We start from the raw sequence: 24,346 nt of genomic DNA on the forward strand, positions 1-24,346 counted from the left end.
CAAGAGACAAATTTGAAGAATAAGCACAGAAAAAGACTGAAAGTAATAAGCTGGTAAAAGTTATACATACAGAGTCATAGAACATTTTAAGACAAGAACATTATCAGAGAAAAAGCATAATAAATGAGTCAATCTTGAAAAATGTTAACAGCTATAAATCTATATCCATTCAACAATATACCTTCAAGATACCTAATGCAAAGTCTACAAAAATAAAGGGAAATAGACCATTTTGTAGTCAATAGCAGAGAGCACAAGCAGAGAAGAATCAGTAAAAGTATTGAATACTCAAGCAATGCAATTAATACAACTTACCTATTCAATATGTATAGAGCATTATATCCAATAAATACAAAAATACATAATCTTTGTAGTACACCTAGAATATTTATGAAAATGGACCATATGTTGCTACATAAAGCAAAGGTCAACAATTTTTTTTCACAATACCTTTATTTTATTTATTTATTTTTATGTGGTGCTGAGAATCAAACCCAGTGCCTCACAGATGCCAGACAAGCGCTCTGCACTGACTACAAGCCCAGTCCTGCCAACAAATTTCGAATGACTTAAATAATTTCAAAGCATTTTTTGGCCACAATAATCAACCCCAAGATATATCAAAAAGCAAAAATAAGTCACATAAAGATAACTAGAAAATCCTCCACTGCTTGAAAACTAAGCAGTACTTGTAAATATCTATAAATCAAAAAAAAAATCAAAAGACATCATATGAGAATTTAAATGATAGTGAAGATATGACTTATCAAAATTTAAAGCTTGTGTGATGCATCTGAAACAATGCTCAAAGGAACATTTGTAATCTTTAAAATGCATACTAGAAAATGTTTTTAAAAATTAATGATCTCATCTTTCTATTTAAGAAGCTAAATGAAGTAAATCAGCTCAAATAACAATAGAAGGAAGGACATAGTAAAGACAAATGAAAATTAGGTGAATTTGAAGATTTATATGAAATGAACAATTTTTTTGAACATCATAACTGATCAAAATTGAAAATGTAAATATGTTGATTCTATTAAAGAAATTTAATTCATTTAAAAAATCTTTCTACAGGAAGAATATACCAAGTCTGGATGAGTTCATAGGTCAATTATTTTCCACATCTAAAGAAGTAACATTTTTCTTATACAAATACTTTCAGAGATGAGATATATATGATTTCAAATGTTTTTTTCTGAGGACATCGCAGCCTGGATTACAATACCTATGAGGACATCACACCAATAGAAAATTGCAGACCATATTATCTAATGAACTCAAATGCAGAAATCCCATACAGAATATTAGGAAATCCTAATCAGAAACAGATAGAAAGATAGTACATCACAATCAAGTGGGGGTTTATTCCAGGGGATGAGGTAACTTAACATTCAAGAAGAGGTCAACATAGTTTATTATAGAAATAGCAAAAATGGAGAAACAGCATATAATTGCCTTTCAATAGAAGCAAGAAATGCACTGGACAAATATTCAATACTCATTTTCTATATTTAAAAATTCTTAGCAAATTAGAAAGAAAGGAGAACTCCCTTCACTTGATATGATTTATCTACAAAAGTCTAACATCACACCTTCTCCCTTAAGTGAGGAAAAAGCCAGGAGAATCACTGTCACCATTTTCATGCAACATTAAGTGGAGGCTCCAAGAAGTGTGGTAAGGCAAGAAGATAAATTCAAAGGTTTAAAGATGGGATATGGAAAAGTACTCTCTCATTAGATCAGAAGATGTGATTGTAAATGTAGAAAATCTAATTAATTAACTAAAACTCAACCAACAATTATAATTCCTAAGTGAATTTATATGTTGGTAGAAATCCCCCATGGATATATTCTGCACCATAAATTAATCTCTGGTATTCATCTGGACTTTATAGTATAATATCAGTGCGAAGGCAGGTGACTAGAAATGGCACCAGGAGGCTTCTGGGTGACAGCTATGTTCCTTGGTCCAAGGGATTATGAACATTGCTCAAGCAGTATGACCATATTTTTGTGTATATTTCTCTGCCTGTTCTATTTCAATAAGAAAAAAAAGGAAAGAATCACATTCTATAGTATTTTTTATTAAAAGGATCTAGAAATAATAACCAAATTTTCTAGTTCAAGCTGCTATAACAGAATGCCACAGAATGGGTAGCTTAAACAAGGAATTTATTTCTCTCACATTTGGAAGCTAAGTCCAAGATCAAGGAATTGGAAGATTTGGTGCCTGGTAAGGGAACTCTTCCTGGTTTGCAGGTGACCATCTGTCTTCTTTTTGTATCCACATATGGCCAGAAGCAAAATCATCTCTCTCCTGTTTCTTTTTCTAAGCCACTTCCAAAGGCTACACCTTCATGACCTAATTACTTTCTCAAAGGCCCACTGCCTAATACAATCATACTTGGGAGTAGAGTCTTAACACATGAAGTACAGAGAGACACAAACATTTCATCCATAACACAAATGATAGAAATCAGCACCTTGAGTTCCCAGATTGTGGTCTCAAAATACCAATTTCAACTAAAATGATCCAGGAGTTTGTGGAGAAATGCATGATTTTAAGTCTGGGACAGAAATGTCCAAGATGAACCTAGAATATCTTGTTGTAACAGATGTCCAGGAAGCTTTCAATGACAACTAGGGTTCTATCTAAAGGACTCAGGAGCCATTGTGATTGTTCCAAGAAGGAACAGGAGCCATTACATAATTTTTAGGACAAAATAAAATTATAGGGCCCCTTGTTCAAAACACAGTGGGAAAACGGCCGTTAAAAGCACTATGAGGTTTCTTTTTCCTTCTGCAATCTGCCTCTTGACTTGTCATGATGCTTTAATTTGCTATTTAATGTCATCCTAAACAATGAAAAATTGAAAATTTTAATGATTAAATTTTATCATTCCCTTTTTATTTTATAATTCCATTTTTAGGTGCAAATGGAATTTATTTCATTTATCTCACGGATAAAAGTACTGAAATCATGCATCTCATATTTCATAGTTGGTACTCCACTATGTACTCCACTTTTACCAGAATAGTAGAAAAACATCACAAAACTACCTCATCTATTTTTCATTTAACTTTTTGATAATGAGCACTTTCTACCAACACTCTCTACCTTTGACTTACTGATAAGTAAACAAATACTGAAAGAAAAAGAAGCTGTGGGTTTCCTTCTTTCCCTTTCCTCCTATGTCATCATTTTTTCATCTATGTAAATCTTTTGATAACACAGGGAAGGACTTTTAGTAAGGCAACGTACAATAGGGTTCCATTGGTCATTGTTTCTTGGAATGCTATTGCCATCTTTGTGCATTAGAAGCAAGCTCTTGTTAGAATGAAACATGAGCCTTATAGGGGTCCTTACAATATATACACAGAGGAGAGACACAGAGAAGGAAGAGGAGAGGCCATCTGAAGACACAGGCAGATACTGGAGTGAAGCAGTCATAAGCCTAGAAACCCAAGAAGCCACCAGAAGCAGCAGAGGCAAGGAAGGGTACTCCCACAGATCTTTCAGAAGGGTCACATCCCTTCCAATCCCTTAATTCTTGACTTCTGGTCACCAGAACCACAAGAAAATTAATTTCTGTGATTGTAAACTACCCAATTTGTAAGAATGTATCACAGAAGCCACAGAAAACTCATACAGAGTCTTGAGTGAGGAGCCCTGTGAGATTGCATGGGTTTCACAACAGCTCTGGGCACAGCCAGTGTGATTCTTCAATAACTGGACAACTTATGCATTGATGGGAACAATAAATTAGAAGGAATTAAAACACATCATACGTGGTTAAGTCTATGAGTTAAACATACTGCTAAAGATCATCTTAGGAGGATGCTATATAAATATCATTTTTTGGAAACTGATAAAAGCAAGAAATCAAGAATTTATCTTGCCTTTCCTATATAAATTATATAGGAAAGTTATCAAATAGTTGGCAAAGAGAATTCTTTGTAGATATTTTCCAGCCAGTTAGAATATTACCATTTTTCAACCTTTATGGAAATTAATGGATTCCAGCAATGGTCTTCAAAAACTGCTGACATTACATAGAGAGAAAATCATCATTCTGTTTTTTGGGCAAAGTGAATAATATCATCTTAGATGTAGCCTAGCAACTGAAAAAAAAAACCCAAACTTAAATCTGTCAATCATCTATATCTAACTATCAATTAGTAGAAAGCACTATGGCCAGAGAAACATGTTAAAGACCTTGAAAATGCATTCAGGAAATATCAGACTGTTTTTGTGAGAGAGACTTACCAGTAATATATAATGTTGGTTTTTTTTTTTTTTTCCTTTTTGTTTGTTGTTTGTTTGGCACTGGAGATTGATCCCTGGAACACTTTACACTGAGCTATTCCCCAGACATTTTTATTTTTTATTTTGAGACAAGGTCTCTCTAAGTTGCTGAAACTGGTATCAAACTTGTGATCCTCCTGACTGAGCCTCCCGAGCTGCTGGGATTACAGACGTGTGCCACCTCACTTGGCTGTCTTTTCTTTTAAATAAATTACAAGGCAGGCAAAAACAAACAGGAAGAGGAGATGTGGTTTTAAACAACTGTAAGACAAATATCAAATTAGAAATTTAATGTTTAATTTTCATTCAAATAATAATTACTTTTTATTTCAATAAATTGGCAGGTAAAATTTACCTAATAAATTTGATCTTAAATTTCATATAAGAAAGAGCAAAAAGTAAAGAATTTTTCTGAGAATTTTAAAGAATAACAATGAAGTGGAGGGATTTCCCCCCATTTATGAATAAATTGAAAAAAACATTGCACTTAAAACAGTGCCTATTAGCAGGGATGATAGTCTACATATTTAACAAGTACTAACAGGTCTGTTCTCAGAAGACCCTGCATATCAATTAATATATATTAATTAATTTCTAGATCATAGACAGATTTGAGGAGGTAGGGTGCAGCTGGAAGAGCAGAGGAACAAAATAGAGAAGGACAGATGTGTCAGAACAGTGACTATGTACAACCTTGTACAGAGATCTGACAGTATTTTAATAATGTGCATGGCCAAACTAGTGCATCATAGCTAAATATACCTTTGGATATTGATGCAGACAATAAAATCAACTTAATCAGATTAGAGAGCTATAGAATATGCTCACCTGCATGAGAATTGAGTGCATTTCCCAGGTGGCACCATAAGTCAGTGGGAAAGATAACTATTTAGTAAATGATATAGAGATAATTAGATACCCATTTGGGGAAAAAGTTAAGCCCTTTCTCATCCAGATGTAAAATTAAAGTCTCAACAGCTTAAAAACCTAGATATAACAGGTAAAACTTTAAAACTTTTAGAAGAAATATAGAAAATATAATCTTCAAGACAGGAAGATTTTTTTTTTAAACAAGAATTGAGAAAGAGACTTATAGGGGAAAAGATTAAAAATTTTGACTGTAGTGTAATCAAAATGTGTACAAATGGGTACTAAATTTTTTAAATTCTCAAATGAGAAGATATTTACTATCACATACATGCATATGTAAAGACAAGAGATTCATTAGAAAAATGGGCAAATGTTATGTCATTGGGGACAGAAGACTGCATCATGTGTGGGGAACCCTTATCCCATTGTAATTTAAGCAACTTTCAAATTGAAAGCCTAAAATCCTACTTACCAAAGTTTCTCAAGTAGCAAGATTATCCTGCTTTCTCCCAAATAAAAGCGCCAATAGGTTACCCAGTGATGGTCATATCAACATTTTCTTGTCACTTTTTAAACTTTTTGAAAGCTCTTGACCTGTTAGAGTCTGTAAACAAGTCAGGATGGCACCTGGCATTTTGCCAGAGAAATGTTAGAGTCTGTAAACAAGTCTGGATGGCGCCTGGCAAAATGCCAGAGGGAGTGGTTTGTGAGGTGGAGCCAGCGAGGCATTAAGTGTGGAGATTTCTTATTGGTTGATTAATGTATCTAGTTTATGCTAATTAGATAAGCTGTGTGGAATGTATAAATACTGCTCCTGTCCTGCAATAAACGGCTCCCATTCCTGCTGTATCAACGTACACAAGTTATTTGTCACCCCCTGGTTATTTTGCTGCAGCCGGACTGCGGCATTGACCAAATTTTATTTTCTCATATTCTATTTTAAAGAGTATATACACATCTTTTTCCAAAAAGACTGTTCTAATTTTATAAAAGTAATTAAATTTTCTCCTTCCTAATTCTAATTCCATTTCTGCCCAGCTTCCAAACAATGACTATATAATCATCTGTAAATTTCAGAGTAAATATTGATTGGTGCAATCTTTTTTGCTGTGGGAACTGTGATTTGTGCTTTTAAGCATACCTGTTTTAGGTTACATATGGTGAAATGGAACACAGCCATGTCCTCTGTGGGTGGGTGTAGGACAAATAGAATTTATTTGATTATAAGTGTAAAATTCCTGTCTTTTTCTCACCTTGTAATGTCATAGCAACTAATAAATAAAGTATTTCTGTACAACTATACCCGTGTGTCCATTTTTCTCTGAATACACTGAGAATAAGCCAGATTCCACTAGAATTAATATCACTTTCTGAGATCATTTGTATAAGGTACTATTCAATTTTAGGATCTGATTTAATAGGTAGGCAGTGCAGTATAAAGAGAGTGTAAGTGTATCTGAAACGATTCTGAAAAAAATTACCAAAACTGCAGATAGGGAATTGATCATGCAGAATAGCAATTCCCCAAAGTACCCCATGAAGTGATGTGTTTTTAGTGGCAGCCAAGTGAAGTGTCATGAATTCTGAGCCACTCAGGATGGAAATTCCAGTTGACAGCTGGCTCAACCATCCAAGACCAAAAGGAGGGCATGCAGGTTTGGATGTTTTCTAAACATGGAGACAGGAGAAATTCATCAAAGGATGTAATAACAATATTAAAAGGTGCCATGGGGCTATTAATTTTATTGGGGGTCCAAGCCTGACAACATGGACCCCCAATAAAATTTCTACAATAATAAAAGTCCCCACTCCCACAGTTTAAAATGTAGATTTCTTTTGAGAGCAAGTAAAATCTAAACTAGTTTAGTTTAACTAAACTCCACACAAAGTCTTTCCCTGCAACACTATGAAACATTGCACAAAATGGCAGGATATGAAATATTAGAGTAGAGGGTTCAGGATCTCTTCTTACTCTTGAGCACTTGGGAGGAAAATCTGAAGGATGAGTCACTCAAGGGGCAGCATCCCAGTTTCTTGGGAGCATACACCTGAGATTTCAAGTGTATTCATACCCACAAGGCACCTGGCACTGACAAGCCTGGTTCTCCCAGACCTTTGAAGCTGGGAACACAAGGCTCATGATACATAAATCTGGAAAAACCAAAGCCCCTGACTAACTTGCCTCTTTTCTTATGAATTAATTATTCTTTTGCACATCTTATACTGAGAGTTGAGGGTTGTCAGTTATGTTAATTATTGTTGCTAAAATTCTTACTCATGTGCTTGTTTGTTTGCTGTCCAGAATAAACTTAGAATGTTGCTCACACTCATTAACAAAATCATTTTAAATGAGTGAGGAGGAAGAGCCTGGAGAAATATCTAGGAAAGTCATTTCCTCTAGCTTTGTGCCCAGCCCTTCCCTAAAAGGTTCACAGAACGCCTTCTGGTCAAACCCCAAATCCCCGACGAAGTCATTATCAGCTTAACCAATTTTAGACCCAGAACCTAGGACTCAGGCCCATGAAGTGATTTTCTCCTGGTCACCTTGGTGCTTTCTGACTATAGTGACCCATCATACATACGCACCTCCAATACATTCCTGGTGACAGAAGAGCCTTGACAGTAGTGTGTGTCTAGAATACGTTTATACTGCTGTGTTGCTTCTTGAGATATCCACACTGTGGTGAGCACAGAGAAGACCTGTGATGGAGACATTACCTGGCAGAAAGGATGGCCAAGTTAGTGATATGTGACTTCAAAATCGTGAATTCTCATTTGTGCTGTCATTTGTAACCAGGGCAGTTATTTATTTCTTAGTTTTATTATCTCTTTGCTTATTCCAGATGTCAGAAGTAGGCAGCCTGAAGGCCAAATTTGATTTGCAGACAAGTTTTGTTTGAATCCTCCTACACTTCATCCTGCGCTGTTCTTACATGCATATAGTTGCCAACATTTAAAAAAAAAAAAGTCAGAGCTTTCACAGCTAAAATAACAATTCTCTTGTCTTCCTTGAAACTTTAGCAGATTTAGCACCATTTGGTCTCAATCCCCACACTGCAAAGAGAATCTGTGGGTGCATGCACTTTTAAGTGGATATTGACTGGATTGTGCTCCCACCCATCCCACTTAGTACATTTATGCTTCTTTCCTATGTGTCCCCCATGCCCTGGAGAGTATGAATACTCCACTCGGAAAATAAAAATGCATGGAGATGGTTTTGAAGCAGGGGCAGAATGAACATGTTCCTTAACAATTCAGAATCTCTGCATGTCCAACAAGGCCAAGAAATTTATTTGTTCCTTTCATTTTAAGGCATTCTGGGAGTCTACTAGCCTTAAGAAGTGGAGCATGAGGTTAAATGTGTTACTTCTAGTCTATAACCTGACTAATCATCTACAACCTTCGCTAGAACACCTAAGGGAAACCTGTTCCTTCACTGAATGGCTACAATTCTTAGAAACTTCCCAGTAAATTGAGTACAAATATGCCCCCACTTATAAGATTTGCCATCTACTGAGTGAGTCTACTTCCAGTTGAGTTCTAGGGTACTTGTTTTGCCTGGTGACCTGTCAAATACTTGAGGACAGCTTTCCCAGCACCTCTAAGCCTTCTCCTCAAGATCTAACATCAAGCATCTGATGCTTCTGATAAGAAACTGCTTGTTTCCCCCAGTGGGACAGGTGTAGTTTCAAAGTTGTGTGACATGGGAATCAATGCAGGACTCTATCAAACGGGAGAGATGATGTCTAAGGAGTTTCTCCTTTTATATTATTATATCTTAAGAACATAAAAGTTCTGATGATGAAAGATAATCTTCCAAGCTCACAGGACTGGGTTCCTGGAGAGATTTGCACACTAGGATGCCTTACTGGGCAGAAATTGTATCTTAACCTCTGAACTGCATAAATTTTTCTGCAAGTTTTAAGTTTCACAGTGTGTTTAGGATAGTTCAGCTTTGTGAATAAGCATGTGCTCAAAAACCCAAACTCAGTTCAAAAACAGCCTAAGATGACAGATTCTAAATTGCCTCTCTTTTTCCTGACGTGAATTCTAAGAGTGTATGTGTTTGAGCTAAATCTCTTTGTGATAGTGATATCAAAAGGAGTATTACCACCCATCATGATACTCACCCAGACAGGCTGTGAGCATCAAAGGCATCTCAAGTCAGGTTAAGACAGGTAAAAATGTCTACAGGGCAGAAGGTGAAGATAAGAGAGGTTAGAGTGATGAGGAGATTGTCCACATCCTTTCATGTGCATAATTGCACATGTGCTAAGTATGAGTCTGGTTTCTAATACATACTATTTATGTATACTTGAAGAAGTTAAAATCTATGTGGAAAAGGCAATGATCCTTTAAAGTAAAACTTAGACACAATAGAAATCAATGTGAGAACTATTCATGATCTCTAATTATACAAAAATAGGGAGGTTTGTTGAAAGGAGAAAAGTTTAGATTAATTAGTAAAGCTCCATATAACCTCTTTCTACTTGGAAAGAGACTTATCAGAAGTCTGTCAGACAAAAGTTGGGTGACCATCACCTTTCCCTTTTAATAAGATTGTAGTCTGGCTTCTTCTGAAAGTAAATTTCAAAAGTAATTTAAAGATGAAAAAAATTAACCCATCTGAGTTCAGCAGAAAACTAAGTCCTTAAGTCTCCTGAGTTAGGTATATTTCAGTTCCCAAACCAAAGTGTTGGCTTCTGAGAGCATTAATAAAAAAGAAAAAAGAAAAAAAAAAACAGTAAAGCAAATTAAGTTATGTAGGTTCCCTTTTCTGTTAGAAAAATTTCTATGTCAAATTTTATCAAGAAGGCACTACCCATCCTAAGGTTCACAGTATCCAAAACATATCTAAGGTCAAACAGCCAATAAACTTCAGAGACAATTTATGTCAGCCTGGTCTAACTCCAAAGAACTATGATATTGAATTGTTTTCACAATCACATAGGACTGGTGTGTTCAATTCTGGGACTTTTGTTCACATTGCCTGGACACATACTCTCTTCAAAGGTTGTTATGATTATATGATCCTAAAGTGTCCACTGAGCAAGCCTGAGAACAAGGGAAGTCTGAGGGGAGTGGCTACACAATGGGAGAAGCACCATAGCTCTGGTTTTCTCTGTATCAGCAGTTATGAAACACCATGGTTCTGAGCCAGAAATGGATCCTGATGGTGACCCTTTGGCCTTGAATCAAGGCCCTTCTAAAAACAGTTCTAATCTTGGGCCTATTTGTGTGTCTTCTTTTTGCTTAATCTAGACCACAAAGTATATACTAAGGTTCACAGTATCCAAAATATATCTAAGGTCAAAAAATTTATATATTTATTTATAAGGTTATTAGGAATACTAAATAAAGTAATGGCTATAAAGCATGTAGCACACATTGATGACATAATAGGCACAATTTAATGTTAGCTCTCTTCTCCCAACTGTTTTCACTTCATTAAATCCCCATTTAAATTGGACATTATACTTTAAATGGTTATAAGAAATTCTAATATATTTCATTGTAAACTCAGTTAATTACCATTTCTTCTCTAGTAGCAGGGGGACTCTTATCTTCTTTCTTATTATGCTCAATTGAGGAGTGAGAAGAGCAAAAGGAAGAGAAGTAGGAGGAGGAAGAAGATGGGGATGGGGTAGGGGAGAGAGAAAAAGAAACAATCAGCACAGAAAATCTCTAGCCAGCCATATACACAGTCTCTTTCTCCCATCTGTTTTCTTGTCCAGTTGAAAACTGGGACTTAGACTTCTACAAGCAATTGTGCATTTATCTACATTAATCTATATTATTTGTCTTAAAGCAAGAGAAACAAAATTCAAACTATTTTAAACTTTAAAAAAACAAATAGAATGATGTACTGTCTCACAGAACCAAAGCATGAAAAGGGAGGAGCAATGTCCCCAGGTTTGATAGAGCAAGGGACTTAAGGCAAAACACACACTCTCAGAAGCTTACAATGACTCCACATCTTACCCTCTCCACTTGTATCCATTTCTCCTCTCAACTTTTGGGTTTGGTTAACTTCAACCTCAACATTCTGCAGAAATTGGCCATTTGAAGCTGCATTTTTGAAGTTCACAATCCAGGGGGAATAGAGATCTTCCCTCCCAACTTCGTGAACAGACTTGAGGGTATGAGCTTGATTCACAGCCTCCCCACTAAGAGAAGGAGGGATCTATGATTGACAAATCTAGCAAAGACACATTGAGAAGAGGAACTTTTTTCAGAGGAATAGGGTGTTGTTACTAAAGGAGAATAGATAGATGCTGTATGGAAATATTCACTCCATCTATTCCCCTCTCTTTGAGCCTGGTGCAAGCCTTGGATGACCAGCACCATGATATCACACTCCCTTCAGTGGATCCCCTCTTGGTCCCTTCTAAACATTATGCAGGCAGAAAGAGAGAAAGATTCTAAAATCTCAAGTCCCAAAACCCACATCACAGAAGTTCCCCAGAAAATGTGCTTTTATTTTCTTCCTCTTACCCAAGTTTACATCTAACCCATTCCTGGAAGTTCAATGAAATTAAATTGTTGAGATTCAGAAGAATGTATACAATGTGGCTTAAAAGACAGGTCTTTGTAAAAAACAAAATATTCAAGCCTACAATAATGATACAAGATAGAACTATAACAGTGTTCTTTTTTTGTACTTTTAATATAACAAGAATAATGAAAAATACCTATAATTTACCACCCCAACATGATAATTCTAATCCTTATATATGTTCATTAGTCTTAGACATTAATTTTAAATAGCATTAAACAATTATTCTTGATACTCCTTAATTTCATTTAAAACCAATCTTACAGAAGACATTGTTCTGAAAACTCATGGGACTATTTATCAAATCACTGCATAATTATACACAGTGGCAATATGATTTCTCATCTGTGTTAGCAAGTTGGTGAAGACACACATTAACCTTCAGAGTTCCCAGCCTCAGGCAAAATGACTGAGCAAAAAATATATGGAACAAGAAAGAAGGTCAGAGATACCAGCAGAAGGATTTGATTTTTCCTGAGACTTTTTCCAGGAGGCTTATTATTACCTACCCATCTAAGTGTGGTTTGCAAGTATGTGCAGGGCATTAAAGTCCTCTTTCCTTCTTATATCTAAAGGTGCCAAGAAAGGATTATAATCAGATGAGGTGTGCTATTGATTGTGACTAGTCTAAATGTTGAATAATCGATGAAAAATATGAATCATATAGAGGACTCTTATTTCTAACCCAAGGTGAAGTTTTGATGGAAACAATACTGTGTTCCTGCAGTCTTGGCTAGTCTGTCCTCTATTGTGATCACCTGTCTTAATGCCCATCTCCCTCTGTGAAGAGTAGGCACCTTGAGAACTGGATGGCCATCTAGTCATCTCTGCCCATCACCTCCTCCCACCTCCAAGCATTCAGTGTGTTTTGGCTCCCACTTGGGTGTTTCTCAGTGAATGAAATATATGTCCTTCAAGGTCATCAGTCACTTCAGCATCTGCCTCCTTATCTTCCCCATCAAACTGGTTCCTCCCCTAGTTGACCCCATCTTGCCATCTCAATACATGACAGCACCATTGTTCAAATTCCTCAAGCCAAATTCTGCACCCATTCTTAATTTCTTTCTCTTGTCTTTGTAAACAGCTAGCAAATCTACCTGACTCCACCTCAAAAACATGTCAGCATTTACCATTTCTTACCAACTTACTGCCTCCATTCTGGTCCAGGAAAATAAAAACCACTTCCTAACTCATCTTTCTTCTTCCATCTTTATCCAACCTCCTATTTCTCCTCCCTAGTACAACTTCTTCCCAACACAGAAACCTAGAGCCAAAAAATATCATGCCATTCCTCTGCCCTAAGTCTTCCATGGTTTTCGACCTCACCTAGAAGAAGAACTGAAATCCTTTCAGTGGTCTCTATGAGCCTGCATTATCTACTCACCACCACCTCTCTGATCTCATCTTTCTACTACTCTGCCCTTTCTCAAGTCACTTCAACTAAACTGGCTTCTTAGATTTTGCATGACTATGCAAAAAGCATTCCTGTCTCATGAATAGTACACTTATTATATGCTTATTTGAAACGCTTTTCCCCCACATATTTGCGTGAGGTATTCCCTCTCCTTGCCTTCTCTGGGTCTTTGCTAAAATTCTACCTTCTCTGTGAAGCCTTCCCTGCCTAACCAACTTACCATAATACTTTCCTTCTCCCCTTCCTACTTAATTTCTCTCAATAACATATGATTCTTAAACATACTATACAGATTAATTGTTTATATACTTTGTTTTCCATTACTAGAATTTAAGCTCCATGAAATCACACTTATTTTCTTGTTTTGTTCATTTGTTTGCTGTTTGTTATTCTATCCCCAGTGCCTAGCACATGTTAGTAATAAATGTCTATTGAAAGGACAGATTGTTGGCTGAATAATGAAAGGATGTGTGGGTGGATAAATAGATGACTGAATTGATGAATATATTTTCTCATTTCCTATTTTGTAAGAAAATTTATTAGTTTTTTTAGGAAGATACTATTAGTTTTAAATTATATATTAAAAAATAAATCAAGTGAAATGATCTACCCAAATCTCAGGGCTCCTAGGTATAAGAACTGGTTTAGATGATAAGCTGTCTGACAAATGGTCCAGTGCCCTATGCTGCTATTTTCAAAGTTCCCCCATGACTAAACTCTAATTTAGAAAGGATTAGGATTAAATGGGTTGGGTGAATAATCGCCTCTTTGTACATATCAATTATGTTGTAAATTAGCAAAGTAGAAAAATCAGGACAAAAAAAATACCCTAATCAATTCCAGGCCACAACACAGATTAAATTTCAACCAAATAACTGAAACAAAAAGGACAGGGAAGAGAAAATAACATGCACTGAGGGATAAATGTTCTTATTTAACTGACAAAAATTAAATTTTCAATGCTCCTGTTATTTTGTTATATAAGGATGGAGACTATGTTCACTTGAGTGTCATTCTTTCCCATTTCTAATCAATAATATTTCATCACCTTTAAGGATTAGTAGATACTACAATTGGTTTCTCAGGGCCATGACTAATAAGCAAGAGATGCTGACAGATGGCTGTAATGCAGATGGCTGCCTGAGAAGAGAGGATCTTCTGAGAACATGTCAGGTCTCATCATTTTGAGATCAAATGATGTTTTTTGGGGGGTGAAAGAAGGAGGAAATATATTGGTCTAAATCCTTTGTTTTGTCCCTTTGAGGATGAAGACAGGATGATCAGGGCATCTGTAGTGTGGTTCAGGCTTGGATGCTGCCCACTTCCCATCCTCACACCATGCCATAGGTTTTCTTGACACCACAAATGACAGTCTATCCCTCTGTAGAGCTGCTCTTGGAGCCATGTTAATGGAGGCTTGGGACTGGTGAGAGTTTTTTCATATATAAAATTTACAGAAATAGTTATTTCAAAACTAGGAGGGGAAAACACATCAGGGTTTATTTTATTTTATTTTTTAATCACTGCATAGCTGTGTATTATGTTTCAAGGCAATACACTGTACAGGGCAATTGGGAGGAACTTAACAAGGATATGGAAATGATTACAGCATCAAAGTCAGAATGAGGAGAAATGGGAGAAAGTCAGGGCATGAACCTAATAGAGCTTTTTCTTCTTCTTTTTATCATCCCATAGTTTGTGTTGAGAATAACACAACTGGGGAGAACTCAGAGAGTACATGAGTAAATATTGTTTCAAAAACATGCTCATAGAACCAAAAGCAAAATCATGCTAAATCTCTCGAAACTATAATCTGGATGCTTGCATTATTTAAGTTGAATTTTAAATTTAAGCCAATTTTTTACAAAAGATTTTTAGGCTAGTACACTGATTTATCCACATGTAAATACTAGTAGTATTTATAGATTTTCTTAATAACTGGTAACAACTAATTTCTGTTCCTTCCAACACACACAGTTTTATTGCTGGAATTGGGGCTTACCTTATCTCTTCTCCTCCATCATTTATGTCTCCACACAACTTTCAAAATCTTATTCAATGAATTTAATTTTGCTCTTATTCATGAGGAAGAGTCTGTTTTAGAAGACTACTGGGCTCATATCTTAGGACTAAAAATTCAGGTATTTGCATAAATCATTACTTACCATTCTCTAAATAATCTCTGTCACTTTATTATAGACAAGACTTCTTTATGAATCTAATACTTCCACCTGTTTACACTGATAGACAGATTGCGTGAAACCCATACCTGAGAAGATTGCTAACTGCTATCTAACTTGTAAGTCAGTTTGCATCTTGGTTAGTTCTTAAATCCCCCTTGGTTAGTTCTTAAATCCCCCACTGTCCTTCCTGACTTCACTTCCAAATTTCTTATTTCTCATTGATCATCAATAGAAGATAGAGATTACTTCACAAAAAAAAATAATATAACTTCTCATGAGGGAAAACAGTGGAGACTTTCTCGCCCATACCATCATTACCTATATTGTAATAGTTTGGATTTGAATGAGAAATTATGTGGTTAATTGGAAAGAACAAGGGACTTAGATTTAGATCTAACATTACTTAGTTCTATGGCTTTGGTCAAGTCAATCTATTATAGGTGTCAATTTTTGCAATAGAAAATTAAAGAATCTGTATCAGATCCATATTTCAAGTTGTCTTACAAAACACTAATTTCATGTAGTAATATTTTTTTAAATTTTACCATTTTAATTTCATTTGGGGGGGCGTAAAATACAGGAAAGGGTAAGAGATGTGGAAAATACAAGGGTGAGCTCTAAAATTAGAATATCAAAACAAAGAAGAGAAATCTCTTTTAGAGGCAGTATTTGAAAGATGATATCTGAGAATTTTCAAGAACTAATCGAAGACAGCAGTCCAGAGATTCAAGAGATCTAGTGCATCCCAAATATAAGTTAAAAGAAATCCCAAACTAAACACATAGTAAATCGCTACAATCAACAACAAAGAAAAATCTTTAAAAGTCAGGGGGAGAAAAACAGTTCATACACAAAGGAATAAGTTAGACATCTGACTTCTCAATATATCAACAGAATCCTCATAACAGTGGAATAAAACCTTCAAAATTGTCAAAGAAAATGACTGTCAGTCAAGAAGTCTATATTCAGTAAAATATCTTTCAAGAGTGGTGTAAAAATAAAGGCATTTATAGACCTAAGGGAGTTCATCACCGACACTAATCCAAAGATGGTACTTCAGACAAGAGAGTGATCCCAGATGGGGACCTGGGATGCAGGAAAAAATGAAGTAAGCTTATATTAATGAATATTGATTGCAAAAAATGGTAATAATAATGTCAGGGGTTTTATTTAGTAGACTTGAACATAGAATAGCATAAGTCAAAAAGAGAATAAATGGAATTAAAAGTTTGAAAAGAACTCATGTTACTGGGAGGAAGATCCAGTTTTGATTAATTTTATACTTTGATAATTTAAGTATATTTGGTAAAAATTTCTAGGGTAAATACTAAATAAAGAAATAGCACATATGAACTTCTGAATAGGAGATGGAAAAATGCAAGATAAAAATTACTTGATTCAATCAGGAATAAAAGCAAGATAGGTGAGAAAAAAACAATTCCAGAGTAGTCCTAGCACATAGAAGTAATCTTAAAATATTGGCATGATAAATGGCTGCATTTGCGAAGGAAAGAATGAGTGGATGCACATGTTGGCATTCTTATTCTAGGATCCCAGAAAAGAAGAAATCAGAATCTAGACACTGCCCAGTTTAGAGGTTGTGATTTAGAGATAACTGGATAATTGAGGTTGTAGAGTGGCAAACATTAGCATTTGTTCTAATATTTACAGAGCCCCTTTGAAACCTTGAACATGAATTCTCTTTCCTGTCTCCATGAATTGCACTCCCCTTGAGGTGAGCCAGCTGAAAAGACAGCATATACATTCCACTGCTCTGATACAGATTTGGTAGCACCCTAGGATTTCCCCATTCCCCACATGTTTAGGCTAAAGTCATTTTAATTTTTCACTTCATTTCAGTATTTCTGAATGCTACTTACCACATAAGATTGCATTTTCAGACTGCCTTGATCAGCAAAGGATTTTCAGTTGTGCCAGCCCCTCTCTCTACTAGATCCCCAGGCAGAACAGCTGCAAAACTTAATCTAGCTTTTGGTAATGAATTCATTCATCTTATTTGTATGCGACTCAGGCAGACTAACCCCAACTTTAAAGGAAAATGAGTGCTGATCTTTTTAAAGAGAGTGAATATGGAGCAGCCTGATCCCTGAGAGGCTCCAAGAGATTGAAGTTGTTCAAGTCTCACCCCCAGGCTTTTACAAGGGTAAAGCCACACAATCAGGAAGAGATTTGACTGTCCTGTCAATCAAAGATGCTGCAGCAAACCTCACTCATTCAGACTGATTAGCCAAAGGGACTTATCTTACTATGGTAAAAAGAACACTCCTAAAAATCAGCAGCTCTGCTGAATCTCTTAATCTTTTTGAGCCTCAATTTACTCATCTGTGAAAGAGGATGAATTTAAACATAATCATCTACAAACCTGGATCTTAAAATCACCCTGAGTCTGTTAATATTGCTGGGCCCACTCCCCAGAATTTCTGCTTCAGTAGTTCTGAGGTAGAACTCAAGAATGAGCATTTATAACATGTTTTCTGGTGATACTAAAGTGGCCAGTACAGAGACCACACTTTGAGAACATTGATATAAAAGGGTTCTTTGAGTTAGATTGTTGTGCTCTAAAGCAGTGAAAATTCAAATTATTGATGTGCTTATTTTAATATTAAGTTTATACATTAAATAGCTTCTGCTAATTTTTATAAGCACATGTGTTATAAAATCTTATTGATACACCATAGGTGAGACTCATTTATAATAATTCTCATTATTTGCCTGTAGCAGTGGGTACAGAATCCTGGCACATGGTCTATTTTTCTCAAATGAAAATGTCTTTAATTAAAGTTATGTATTTAATAAGAAAGAATAACCCTTTAAGTAAGCAGTGAAAAAGGCACTTATGTGTTCATAGGCACTCGAAAGAAATGTTTGACACCCAAAATATGCCCATCTGACCAGCTTCTTATTTCTAGAATGAGTGTATTTCTTTTCCCAGAATATAGTAAAAAATTAAAACTTATCAGTCAATTACCTACTATTGTGAGTGATTTTTAGTAAATGATTTCTCAAGTCCCAAATTTGATAGAAGGGAGAAAGAAACTGGAGGCATGAGCATGACTCACCAAGGAGAGAGGCAGCATCATGGTATGAGAAGGAGATGCTGATGGGGAAGATTCAGTGCTAGCGATTGACCAACATCATTATTTTATGGATACCTAGACTTGTCTGTACGTTTAGCAAGGAGTTATCCCCCATATAGCAAAATTAATCCAGTGATGTTAAATTTAAGGTTGTGGAATCTGCATAAATAGAGCTCCTTGGGTTCAGATTTGCCTAATAAAATATAGTATTCTGGACACTCATACACACCAGCTATTGGTGACAACTATAAAATAGAATGTTGATACTGTGTCATCCAGACCATGATTTAATAGAAATGGCTATGCTGATGTCCTCTGCATTCAAGACAAGAAATCCGGAACCCAACCACTCTTTGTGACATGAAAAGTAAACCCTACAGTTCTCTAGGTCTTTGCTGTAAATAAGAATCAGTAGAATGAAACTGAGTAGCTGTATGTTCTCCCAAGTGTTTCTTATTACCTTGCCATTTATTCAATTTTGTTTGGCTGGAAATGCATTAGAATATCTCATAACTTCTCTGGCCTGCAATGTCTTAGGCTACTATATTCATTTTGAGCCCAAAATACACTTGTCTTAGTCTGTTCTGGCTGCTTTAACAAAATACCATAAACTGGGTAGCTTATAAACAACATAAATTTACTTCTCACAGTTTTAAAGGCTAGGAAATCCAAGATCAAGGCCTGGAAAATTTAGTATCTGGTGAGGGTTTGCTTTCTCATTTGTAGATGTTGCTTTCTTGTTGTTCTTATAATGGAAGGGATGGAGGTTCTTTCTCTGGTCTCTTTTATAAGATTATTAATTCCATTCATGAAGGCACTATCCTCATGACCTAATCAAATCATCTCCTAATATTCCTACTTCCCGATACCAACATATTGACAATTCAGTATCAACATATGATTCTTTTTAGTAGGGGATTGAAATATTCAAGTCATAGCAACACTGTAAAAAAAAAAAGGCAATGTGTGAAAAGAAAATAAGCAAAATGTAGAAGACAAAAGGTGTTGAGCATACATAAATCAGACAACCAAACACATAAATTCCCATGAAAATAAAATCCAAAAGCCAATCTGGGTCCAGCTGACAAAGATGGTGTCCCCAGTGACCTTTCCATGACATTGCATACACTTTGTGTATCATTAAAATGAGGTATATTTCCAGATAATAAGTTGAGAAGACATTTAATTTGATGTCAGTAAATATGGGTTAGCATCCCTGCTGCTACCCAACCACTCTAAAATTAGATGCTGATGACATAATCCTGAGAAACATGTCTTTAACTCTGGGTAGCAGAGCCCTTGGGTTGCTGAGGTAGAGGAACTCCTCTGCCGGCTACAATTTTGCTTTGTTCTCAGCTCTATCACCTCATTGATGAAACCTGCAGGGCTATAAATACCAACTTTTATCCCCAACTTTGCAAAGTCTTGAAAGCTAGATTACCAGGGTTTAAATCCCAGCTCTGCCACTTAAAGACTGTGACTTTGGCAGCACTCAAATAATTTATACATTTTCCTTGATTGTAGAGTAGGGCAAAAATAATTATCTACCTGGTAGGATTAAATAATTAAACGACTAATACACGTAAAGCACTTAAAACCATGCCTGGCACAAAGTAAATGCTAAATAAATTACTATTAAATTTTTTTCGCTCTGTTTTCTTCTGCTGGTCTATATACATTAAAAAATGTGTGTCTGAGCTCCCCTCAGGAAAACAAATTCTCATTCACAAAGAACCACTCATTGAAGAAGATCCTTTCCTTAAAAAAAAAAAAAAAGAAATGTGAGGACATGAGGAATGAGTACCCTTCCGGACATACCAGAGAATGGACCAAAATGAAAAAAATGTCCGCAGACTACCTCCAAAATCCAGAGTAGAATTACCTCTAGATGGTCTGCTAAAGACTGATGAAGCAGTTGATCAGGGTCCCATATTTCAATCTCTTACAAAATATGGGTGAGGAATACTTCTGTGCTCACCCACGGCTCTTTGGCTCAAAGAAAAGGAGGCAATTTTCAGAGGGAACCTCCTGACTACTACTAACCTTCAGGCCATGGATTTGTGCTATTTTGTTCCTCTAGGTAAATCACTTTCTCCTCTGTTTTGGTTCAGTAACCAACAAGTAACATATAATTAGTATTGTTACTAATAGCTGCCTGCGATTGAGTACCTACCCTATGCTGCCTGATACTTTTCTCCAGGATTCAAGCTAACCCTAGAAGGTAGGCACTTGTGGGCACCATCTAGAACTCAGAAGCTGAGGCTTAGTGAGGTTAAGTAATTTTCCAAGGCTGTAAAACTGTTAGGAGGAAGGTCTTGGATTTGATCACAAGTTTAACTGGCTCTAAGACCCACGCTCTTTTCCAAATTATGCTGCCTTCCACCAAGTACATAGCTGATAGCCAAAAGGCCTCACTGCTGAACTCAAGTATGTGCTTCGGAGGCATCTTTATATGGTCAGGGTAGCATTCAGTATTTCTCACAACTGCTGGGATAGATACTATATCGTACATACCTGTAATTGCAGCCCAAACCATCTGAACTAGTGAAGTTCCTCTCTGGCACTAGGAAGGACTCTCTGCTGTTGAGTATGATCACAGGTCTCCTTGCTGGTAATTACTAAAGCAGGCACTGAGGTTCCATTGACAGAGAGCAGTAACTTCCTACCCAGCCATGAGGATGGGAATGGATACACTGGTGCTGTGGGACCCCTCCTGACTCTGGGAAGGGATTTTTCATTGCTTATCCTTCTACCAAAAACCCCAACTGCCTGACTGCCTCAGTTGCTACCATTTACCCAGGAACTTAATTCCACTTCAGTAGGGTCAACAAACCAGCAAACCTCCATTAAGAATAAGAAATTTTATATACCCTAAAGATAAATGCTCTATCTGATGTGTGAAGGGTAAAGATTTGCTCCCAAGATGTAGGCTCTCTATTCACCTCACAAATTGTTTCTTTTGCTGAGAAGAAACTTTTTAGTTTGAATCCATCCAATTTATTGATTCTTGTGCCAAAGGAATCTTATTAAGGAATTTGAGGCCTAATCCCACATGATGCAGATTACGGACTACTTTTTATTCTATTAGACACAGGGTCTCCAGTTTTATTCCTAAGTATTTGATCCATTTTGAGTTGAGTTTTGTGCATGGTGAGAGATAGGGGTTTAATTTCATTTTGTTGCATATGGATTTCCAGTTTACCCAGCATCATTTGTTGAAGAAGCTATCTTTTCTCCAATGCATATTTTTGGCACCTTTGTCTAATAGAAGATACTTGTAATTTTGTGGGTTAGACTCTGTGGTCTCTATTCCGTACCATTGGTCTACCAGTCTATTTTGGTGCCAATAGAGTACTAATCTTTAGGGTACATAAAGAACTCAAAAAGTTAAACACCCAAAAAACAAATAACCCAATGAATAAATGGACGAAGGACATGAACAGACACTTCTCAGAAGATGATGTACAATCAATCAACAAATATATGAAAAAATGTTCATCATCGCTAGCAATTAGAGAAATGCAAAACTACTCTAAGATTTCATCTCACTCCAGTCAGAATGGCAGCTACTATGAATACAAACAACAATAAATGTTGGCGAGGATGTGGGGGAAAAGATAGACTCATACACTGTTGGTGGAACTGCAAATTGGTACAGCCAATATGGAAAGCAGTATGGAAATTTCTTGGAAAACTGGGAATGGAATCACATTTGACCCAGCTATCCCTCTCCTCGGACTATACCCAAAGGACTTAAAAACAGCATGCTACAGAGACACAGCCACATAAATGTTGATAGCAGCACAATTCACACTAGCTAAACTGTGGAACCAACCTAGATGCCCTTCAGTGAATGGATGGATTGAAAAAAAGTGGCATATATGCACAATGGAATATAACTCAGCAATAAAAGAGAATAAAATCATGGCATTTGCAGGTAAATGGATGGAGTTAAAAAAGATAATGCTAAGTGAAGTTAGTTAGTCAATCTCAAAAAAACAAATGCCGAATGTTTTCTTCAATATAAGGAGGCTGATTCATAGTGCGATAGGGAGCGGAAGCATGGGAGGAATAGGGGAACTCTGGATAGAGCAGAGGGGTGGAAGGGTAAGGGAGGGGGCATGGAGTTAGAAATGATGGTGGAATGTGCTGGACATTATTATCCAAAGTACACGTATGAAGACACGAATTGGTATGAATATACTTTGTATACAACCAGAGATATGAAAAATTGTGCTCTATATGGGTAGTAAGAATTGTAATGCATTCTGCTATCATATATAAATTAAAAATAATTTTAAAAAGAGAATAGAAAACTTAAGAGGAAACATTACTCTTACTATGCTCTTTTCTATTCATGACATTCACTCATTCACCATTCATTTATTTATCATAGGCACTGATTTGTTGAATCTTTCTCTATATAAACTAGCATTACATTTGTGTTATGCATATTTATATATCATATATACCATTTATGCGTGTATATATACATATACATTTTTGTAGGTACATATATACACACATATATATATATGCACAATTTAAAAGGATTTTAAAATATCTACTTCAAGACCTATTTATAGAAGCCTAGGCAGACTTGGATTTGAAAAAAACTTCCCTCTATGTGAGTTAGTATTAAAACAACTGGGCCTTCCTTTTTTGGATTCAATTGTCTCTTTATTATCTCCTCAGGCTGAACTTGGTTGTAAGGTCACACATTCTTGTTGAATCAGCTCAATTTGTTCATTTAAAGTCTTCCCATCTTTTCCACTGATGTGGGTTTAAGTGAGAGCAATTCAGATCTTATAAGTTGGTGATGTCCTCAAGTCCTCCGGGCCCTAGATCACTGCTGACCCCTCAACCCACCCTGCCCCCTCAGCTTTTATGGGAATGTTAACGATCAGCCCCTTGTCGCTGTCTACCTATTTGTAGCTCTCCTGATTCAGTATCGACCATAGAATGGCAAGGGCTCAGACATTGAAATTCAGGCCTCGTATCATCCACCTACTGGTATAACTAATGCCCATTAACCTCACCTGAAATCATACAGTTCAGGAAAGGCAGAGAGAAAGCTTCTGTTCCTTCAGAGAGTCAGCTGTAGTCCTCCAGGGCAGCTCCCACATTATTTCACAAGGCCTACAGTAAAACCAAGGACCATGGAAAGGCCACAGAATTTATTTTTACTAGAATTGTCTCCTGAGCTACAAGGAGCCATAATGGTGAAATAGCAGGAGCTTGAATATTTTACAAGAAAAATGTTCTTCTCACAGTAATTGAGTTGTTTGATCTGTATCTCCACTTTCCCTGTCTCTCTCCATTTCTCCTCAATATCCCAGCTCTTGAACATATGCACCGTCTACGCGTACATGTGTGGTTAGGTGCTTGAATACACTTTAATAGTGACAAATATAAGGAATGATGCAACAAACAATCCCACAACATACTAACCATGAAAAAAAAATAGTATTGACCATTGAAGTAGTATTTTTATTTGCTTTGAATTTTTTATTTTGTAAAATAAAAATAGAGTGCATTGTAATCTACTATGAACATTCTATTCCAATCTAGAGATGACCATTAGTAGGAATTGTGTTCTTCTAATCCATTTTTATACTTTTACATACATGTGTATGCTCATTAAAATATAGTATGGTATGTTTTCTTTTCTTTTTAATTTTTTGTGATGCTGGGGGCCAAATCCAGGGCCTTGTACATGTAAGGCAAATACTCTATTGTTGAGCTATACCCCCAAACTCAGTATGTATTATTTCTTAACTTGACACAAAATATATTATTTCTTGAATTGACATGAAAGGTATCAAGCTATATCATTCTGCAAGTTGCTATTTCCACTCAGTGTTGCATTTCCATAATGTGTACATATTGATATGTTCAGACATGGTTGATTGTCTT

This window comes from Marmota monax, unplaced genomic scaffold (genome assembly GCF_021218885.2).
Source record: "Marmota monax isolate L192 unplaced genomic scaffold, Marmota_monax_Labrador192_F-V1.1 WCK01_AAM20220418_F8-fsc00006, whole genome shotgun sequence".
Lineage (NCBI taxonomy): Eukaryota > Metazoa > Chordata > Mammalia > Rodentia > Sciuridae > Marmota > Marmota monax.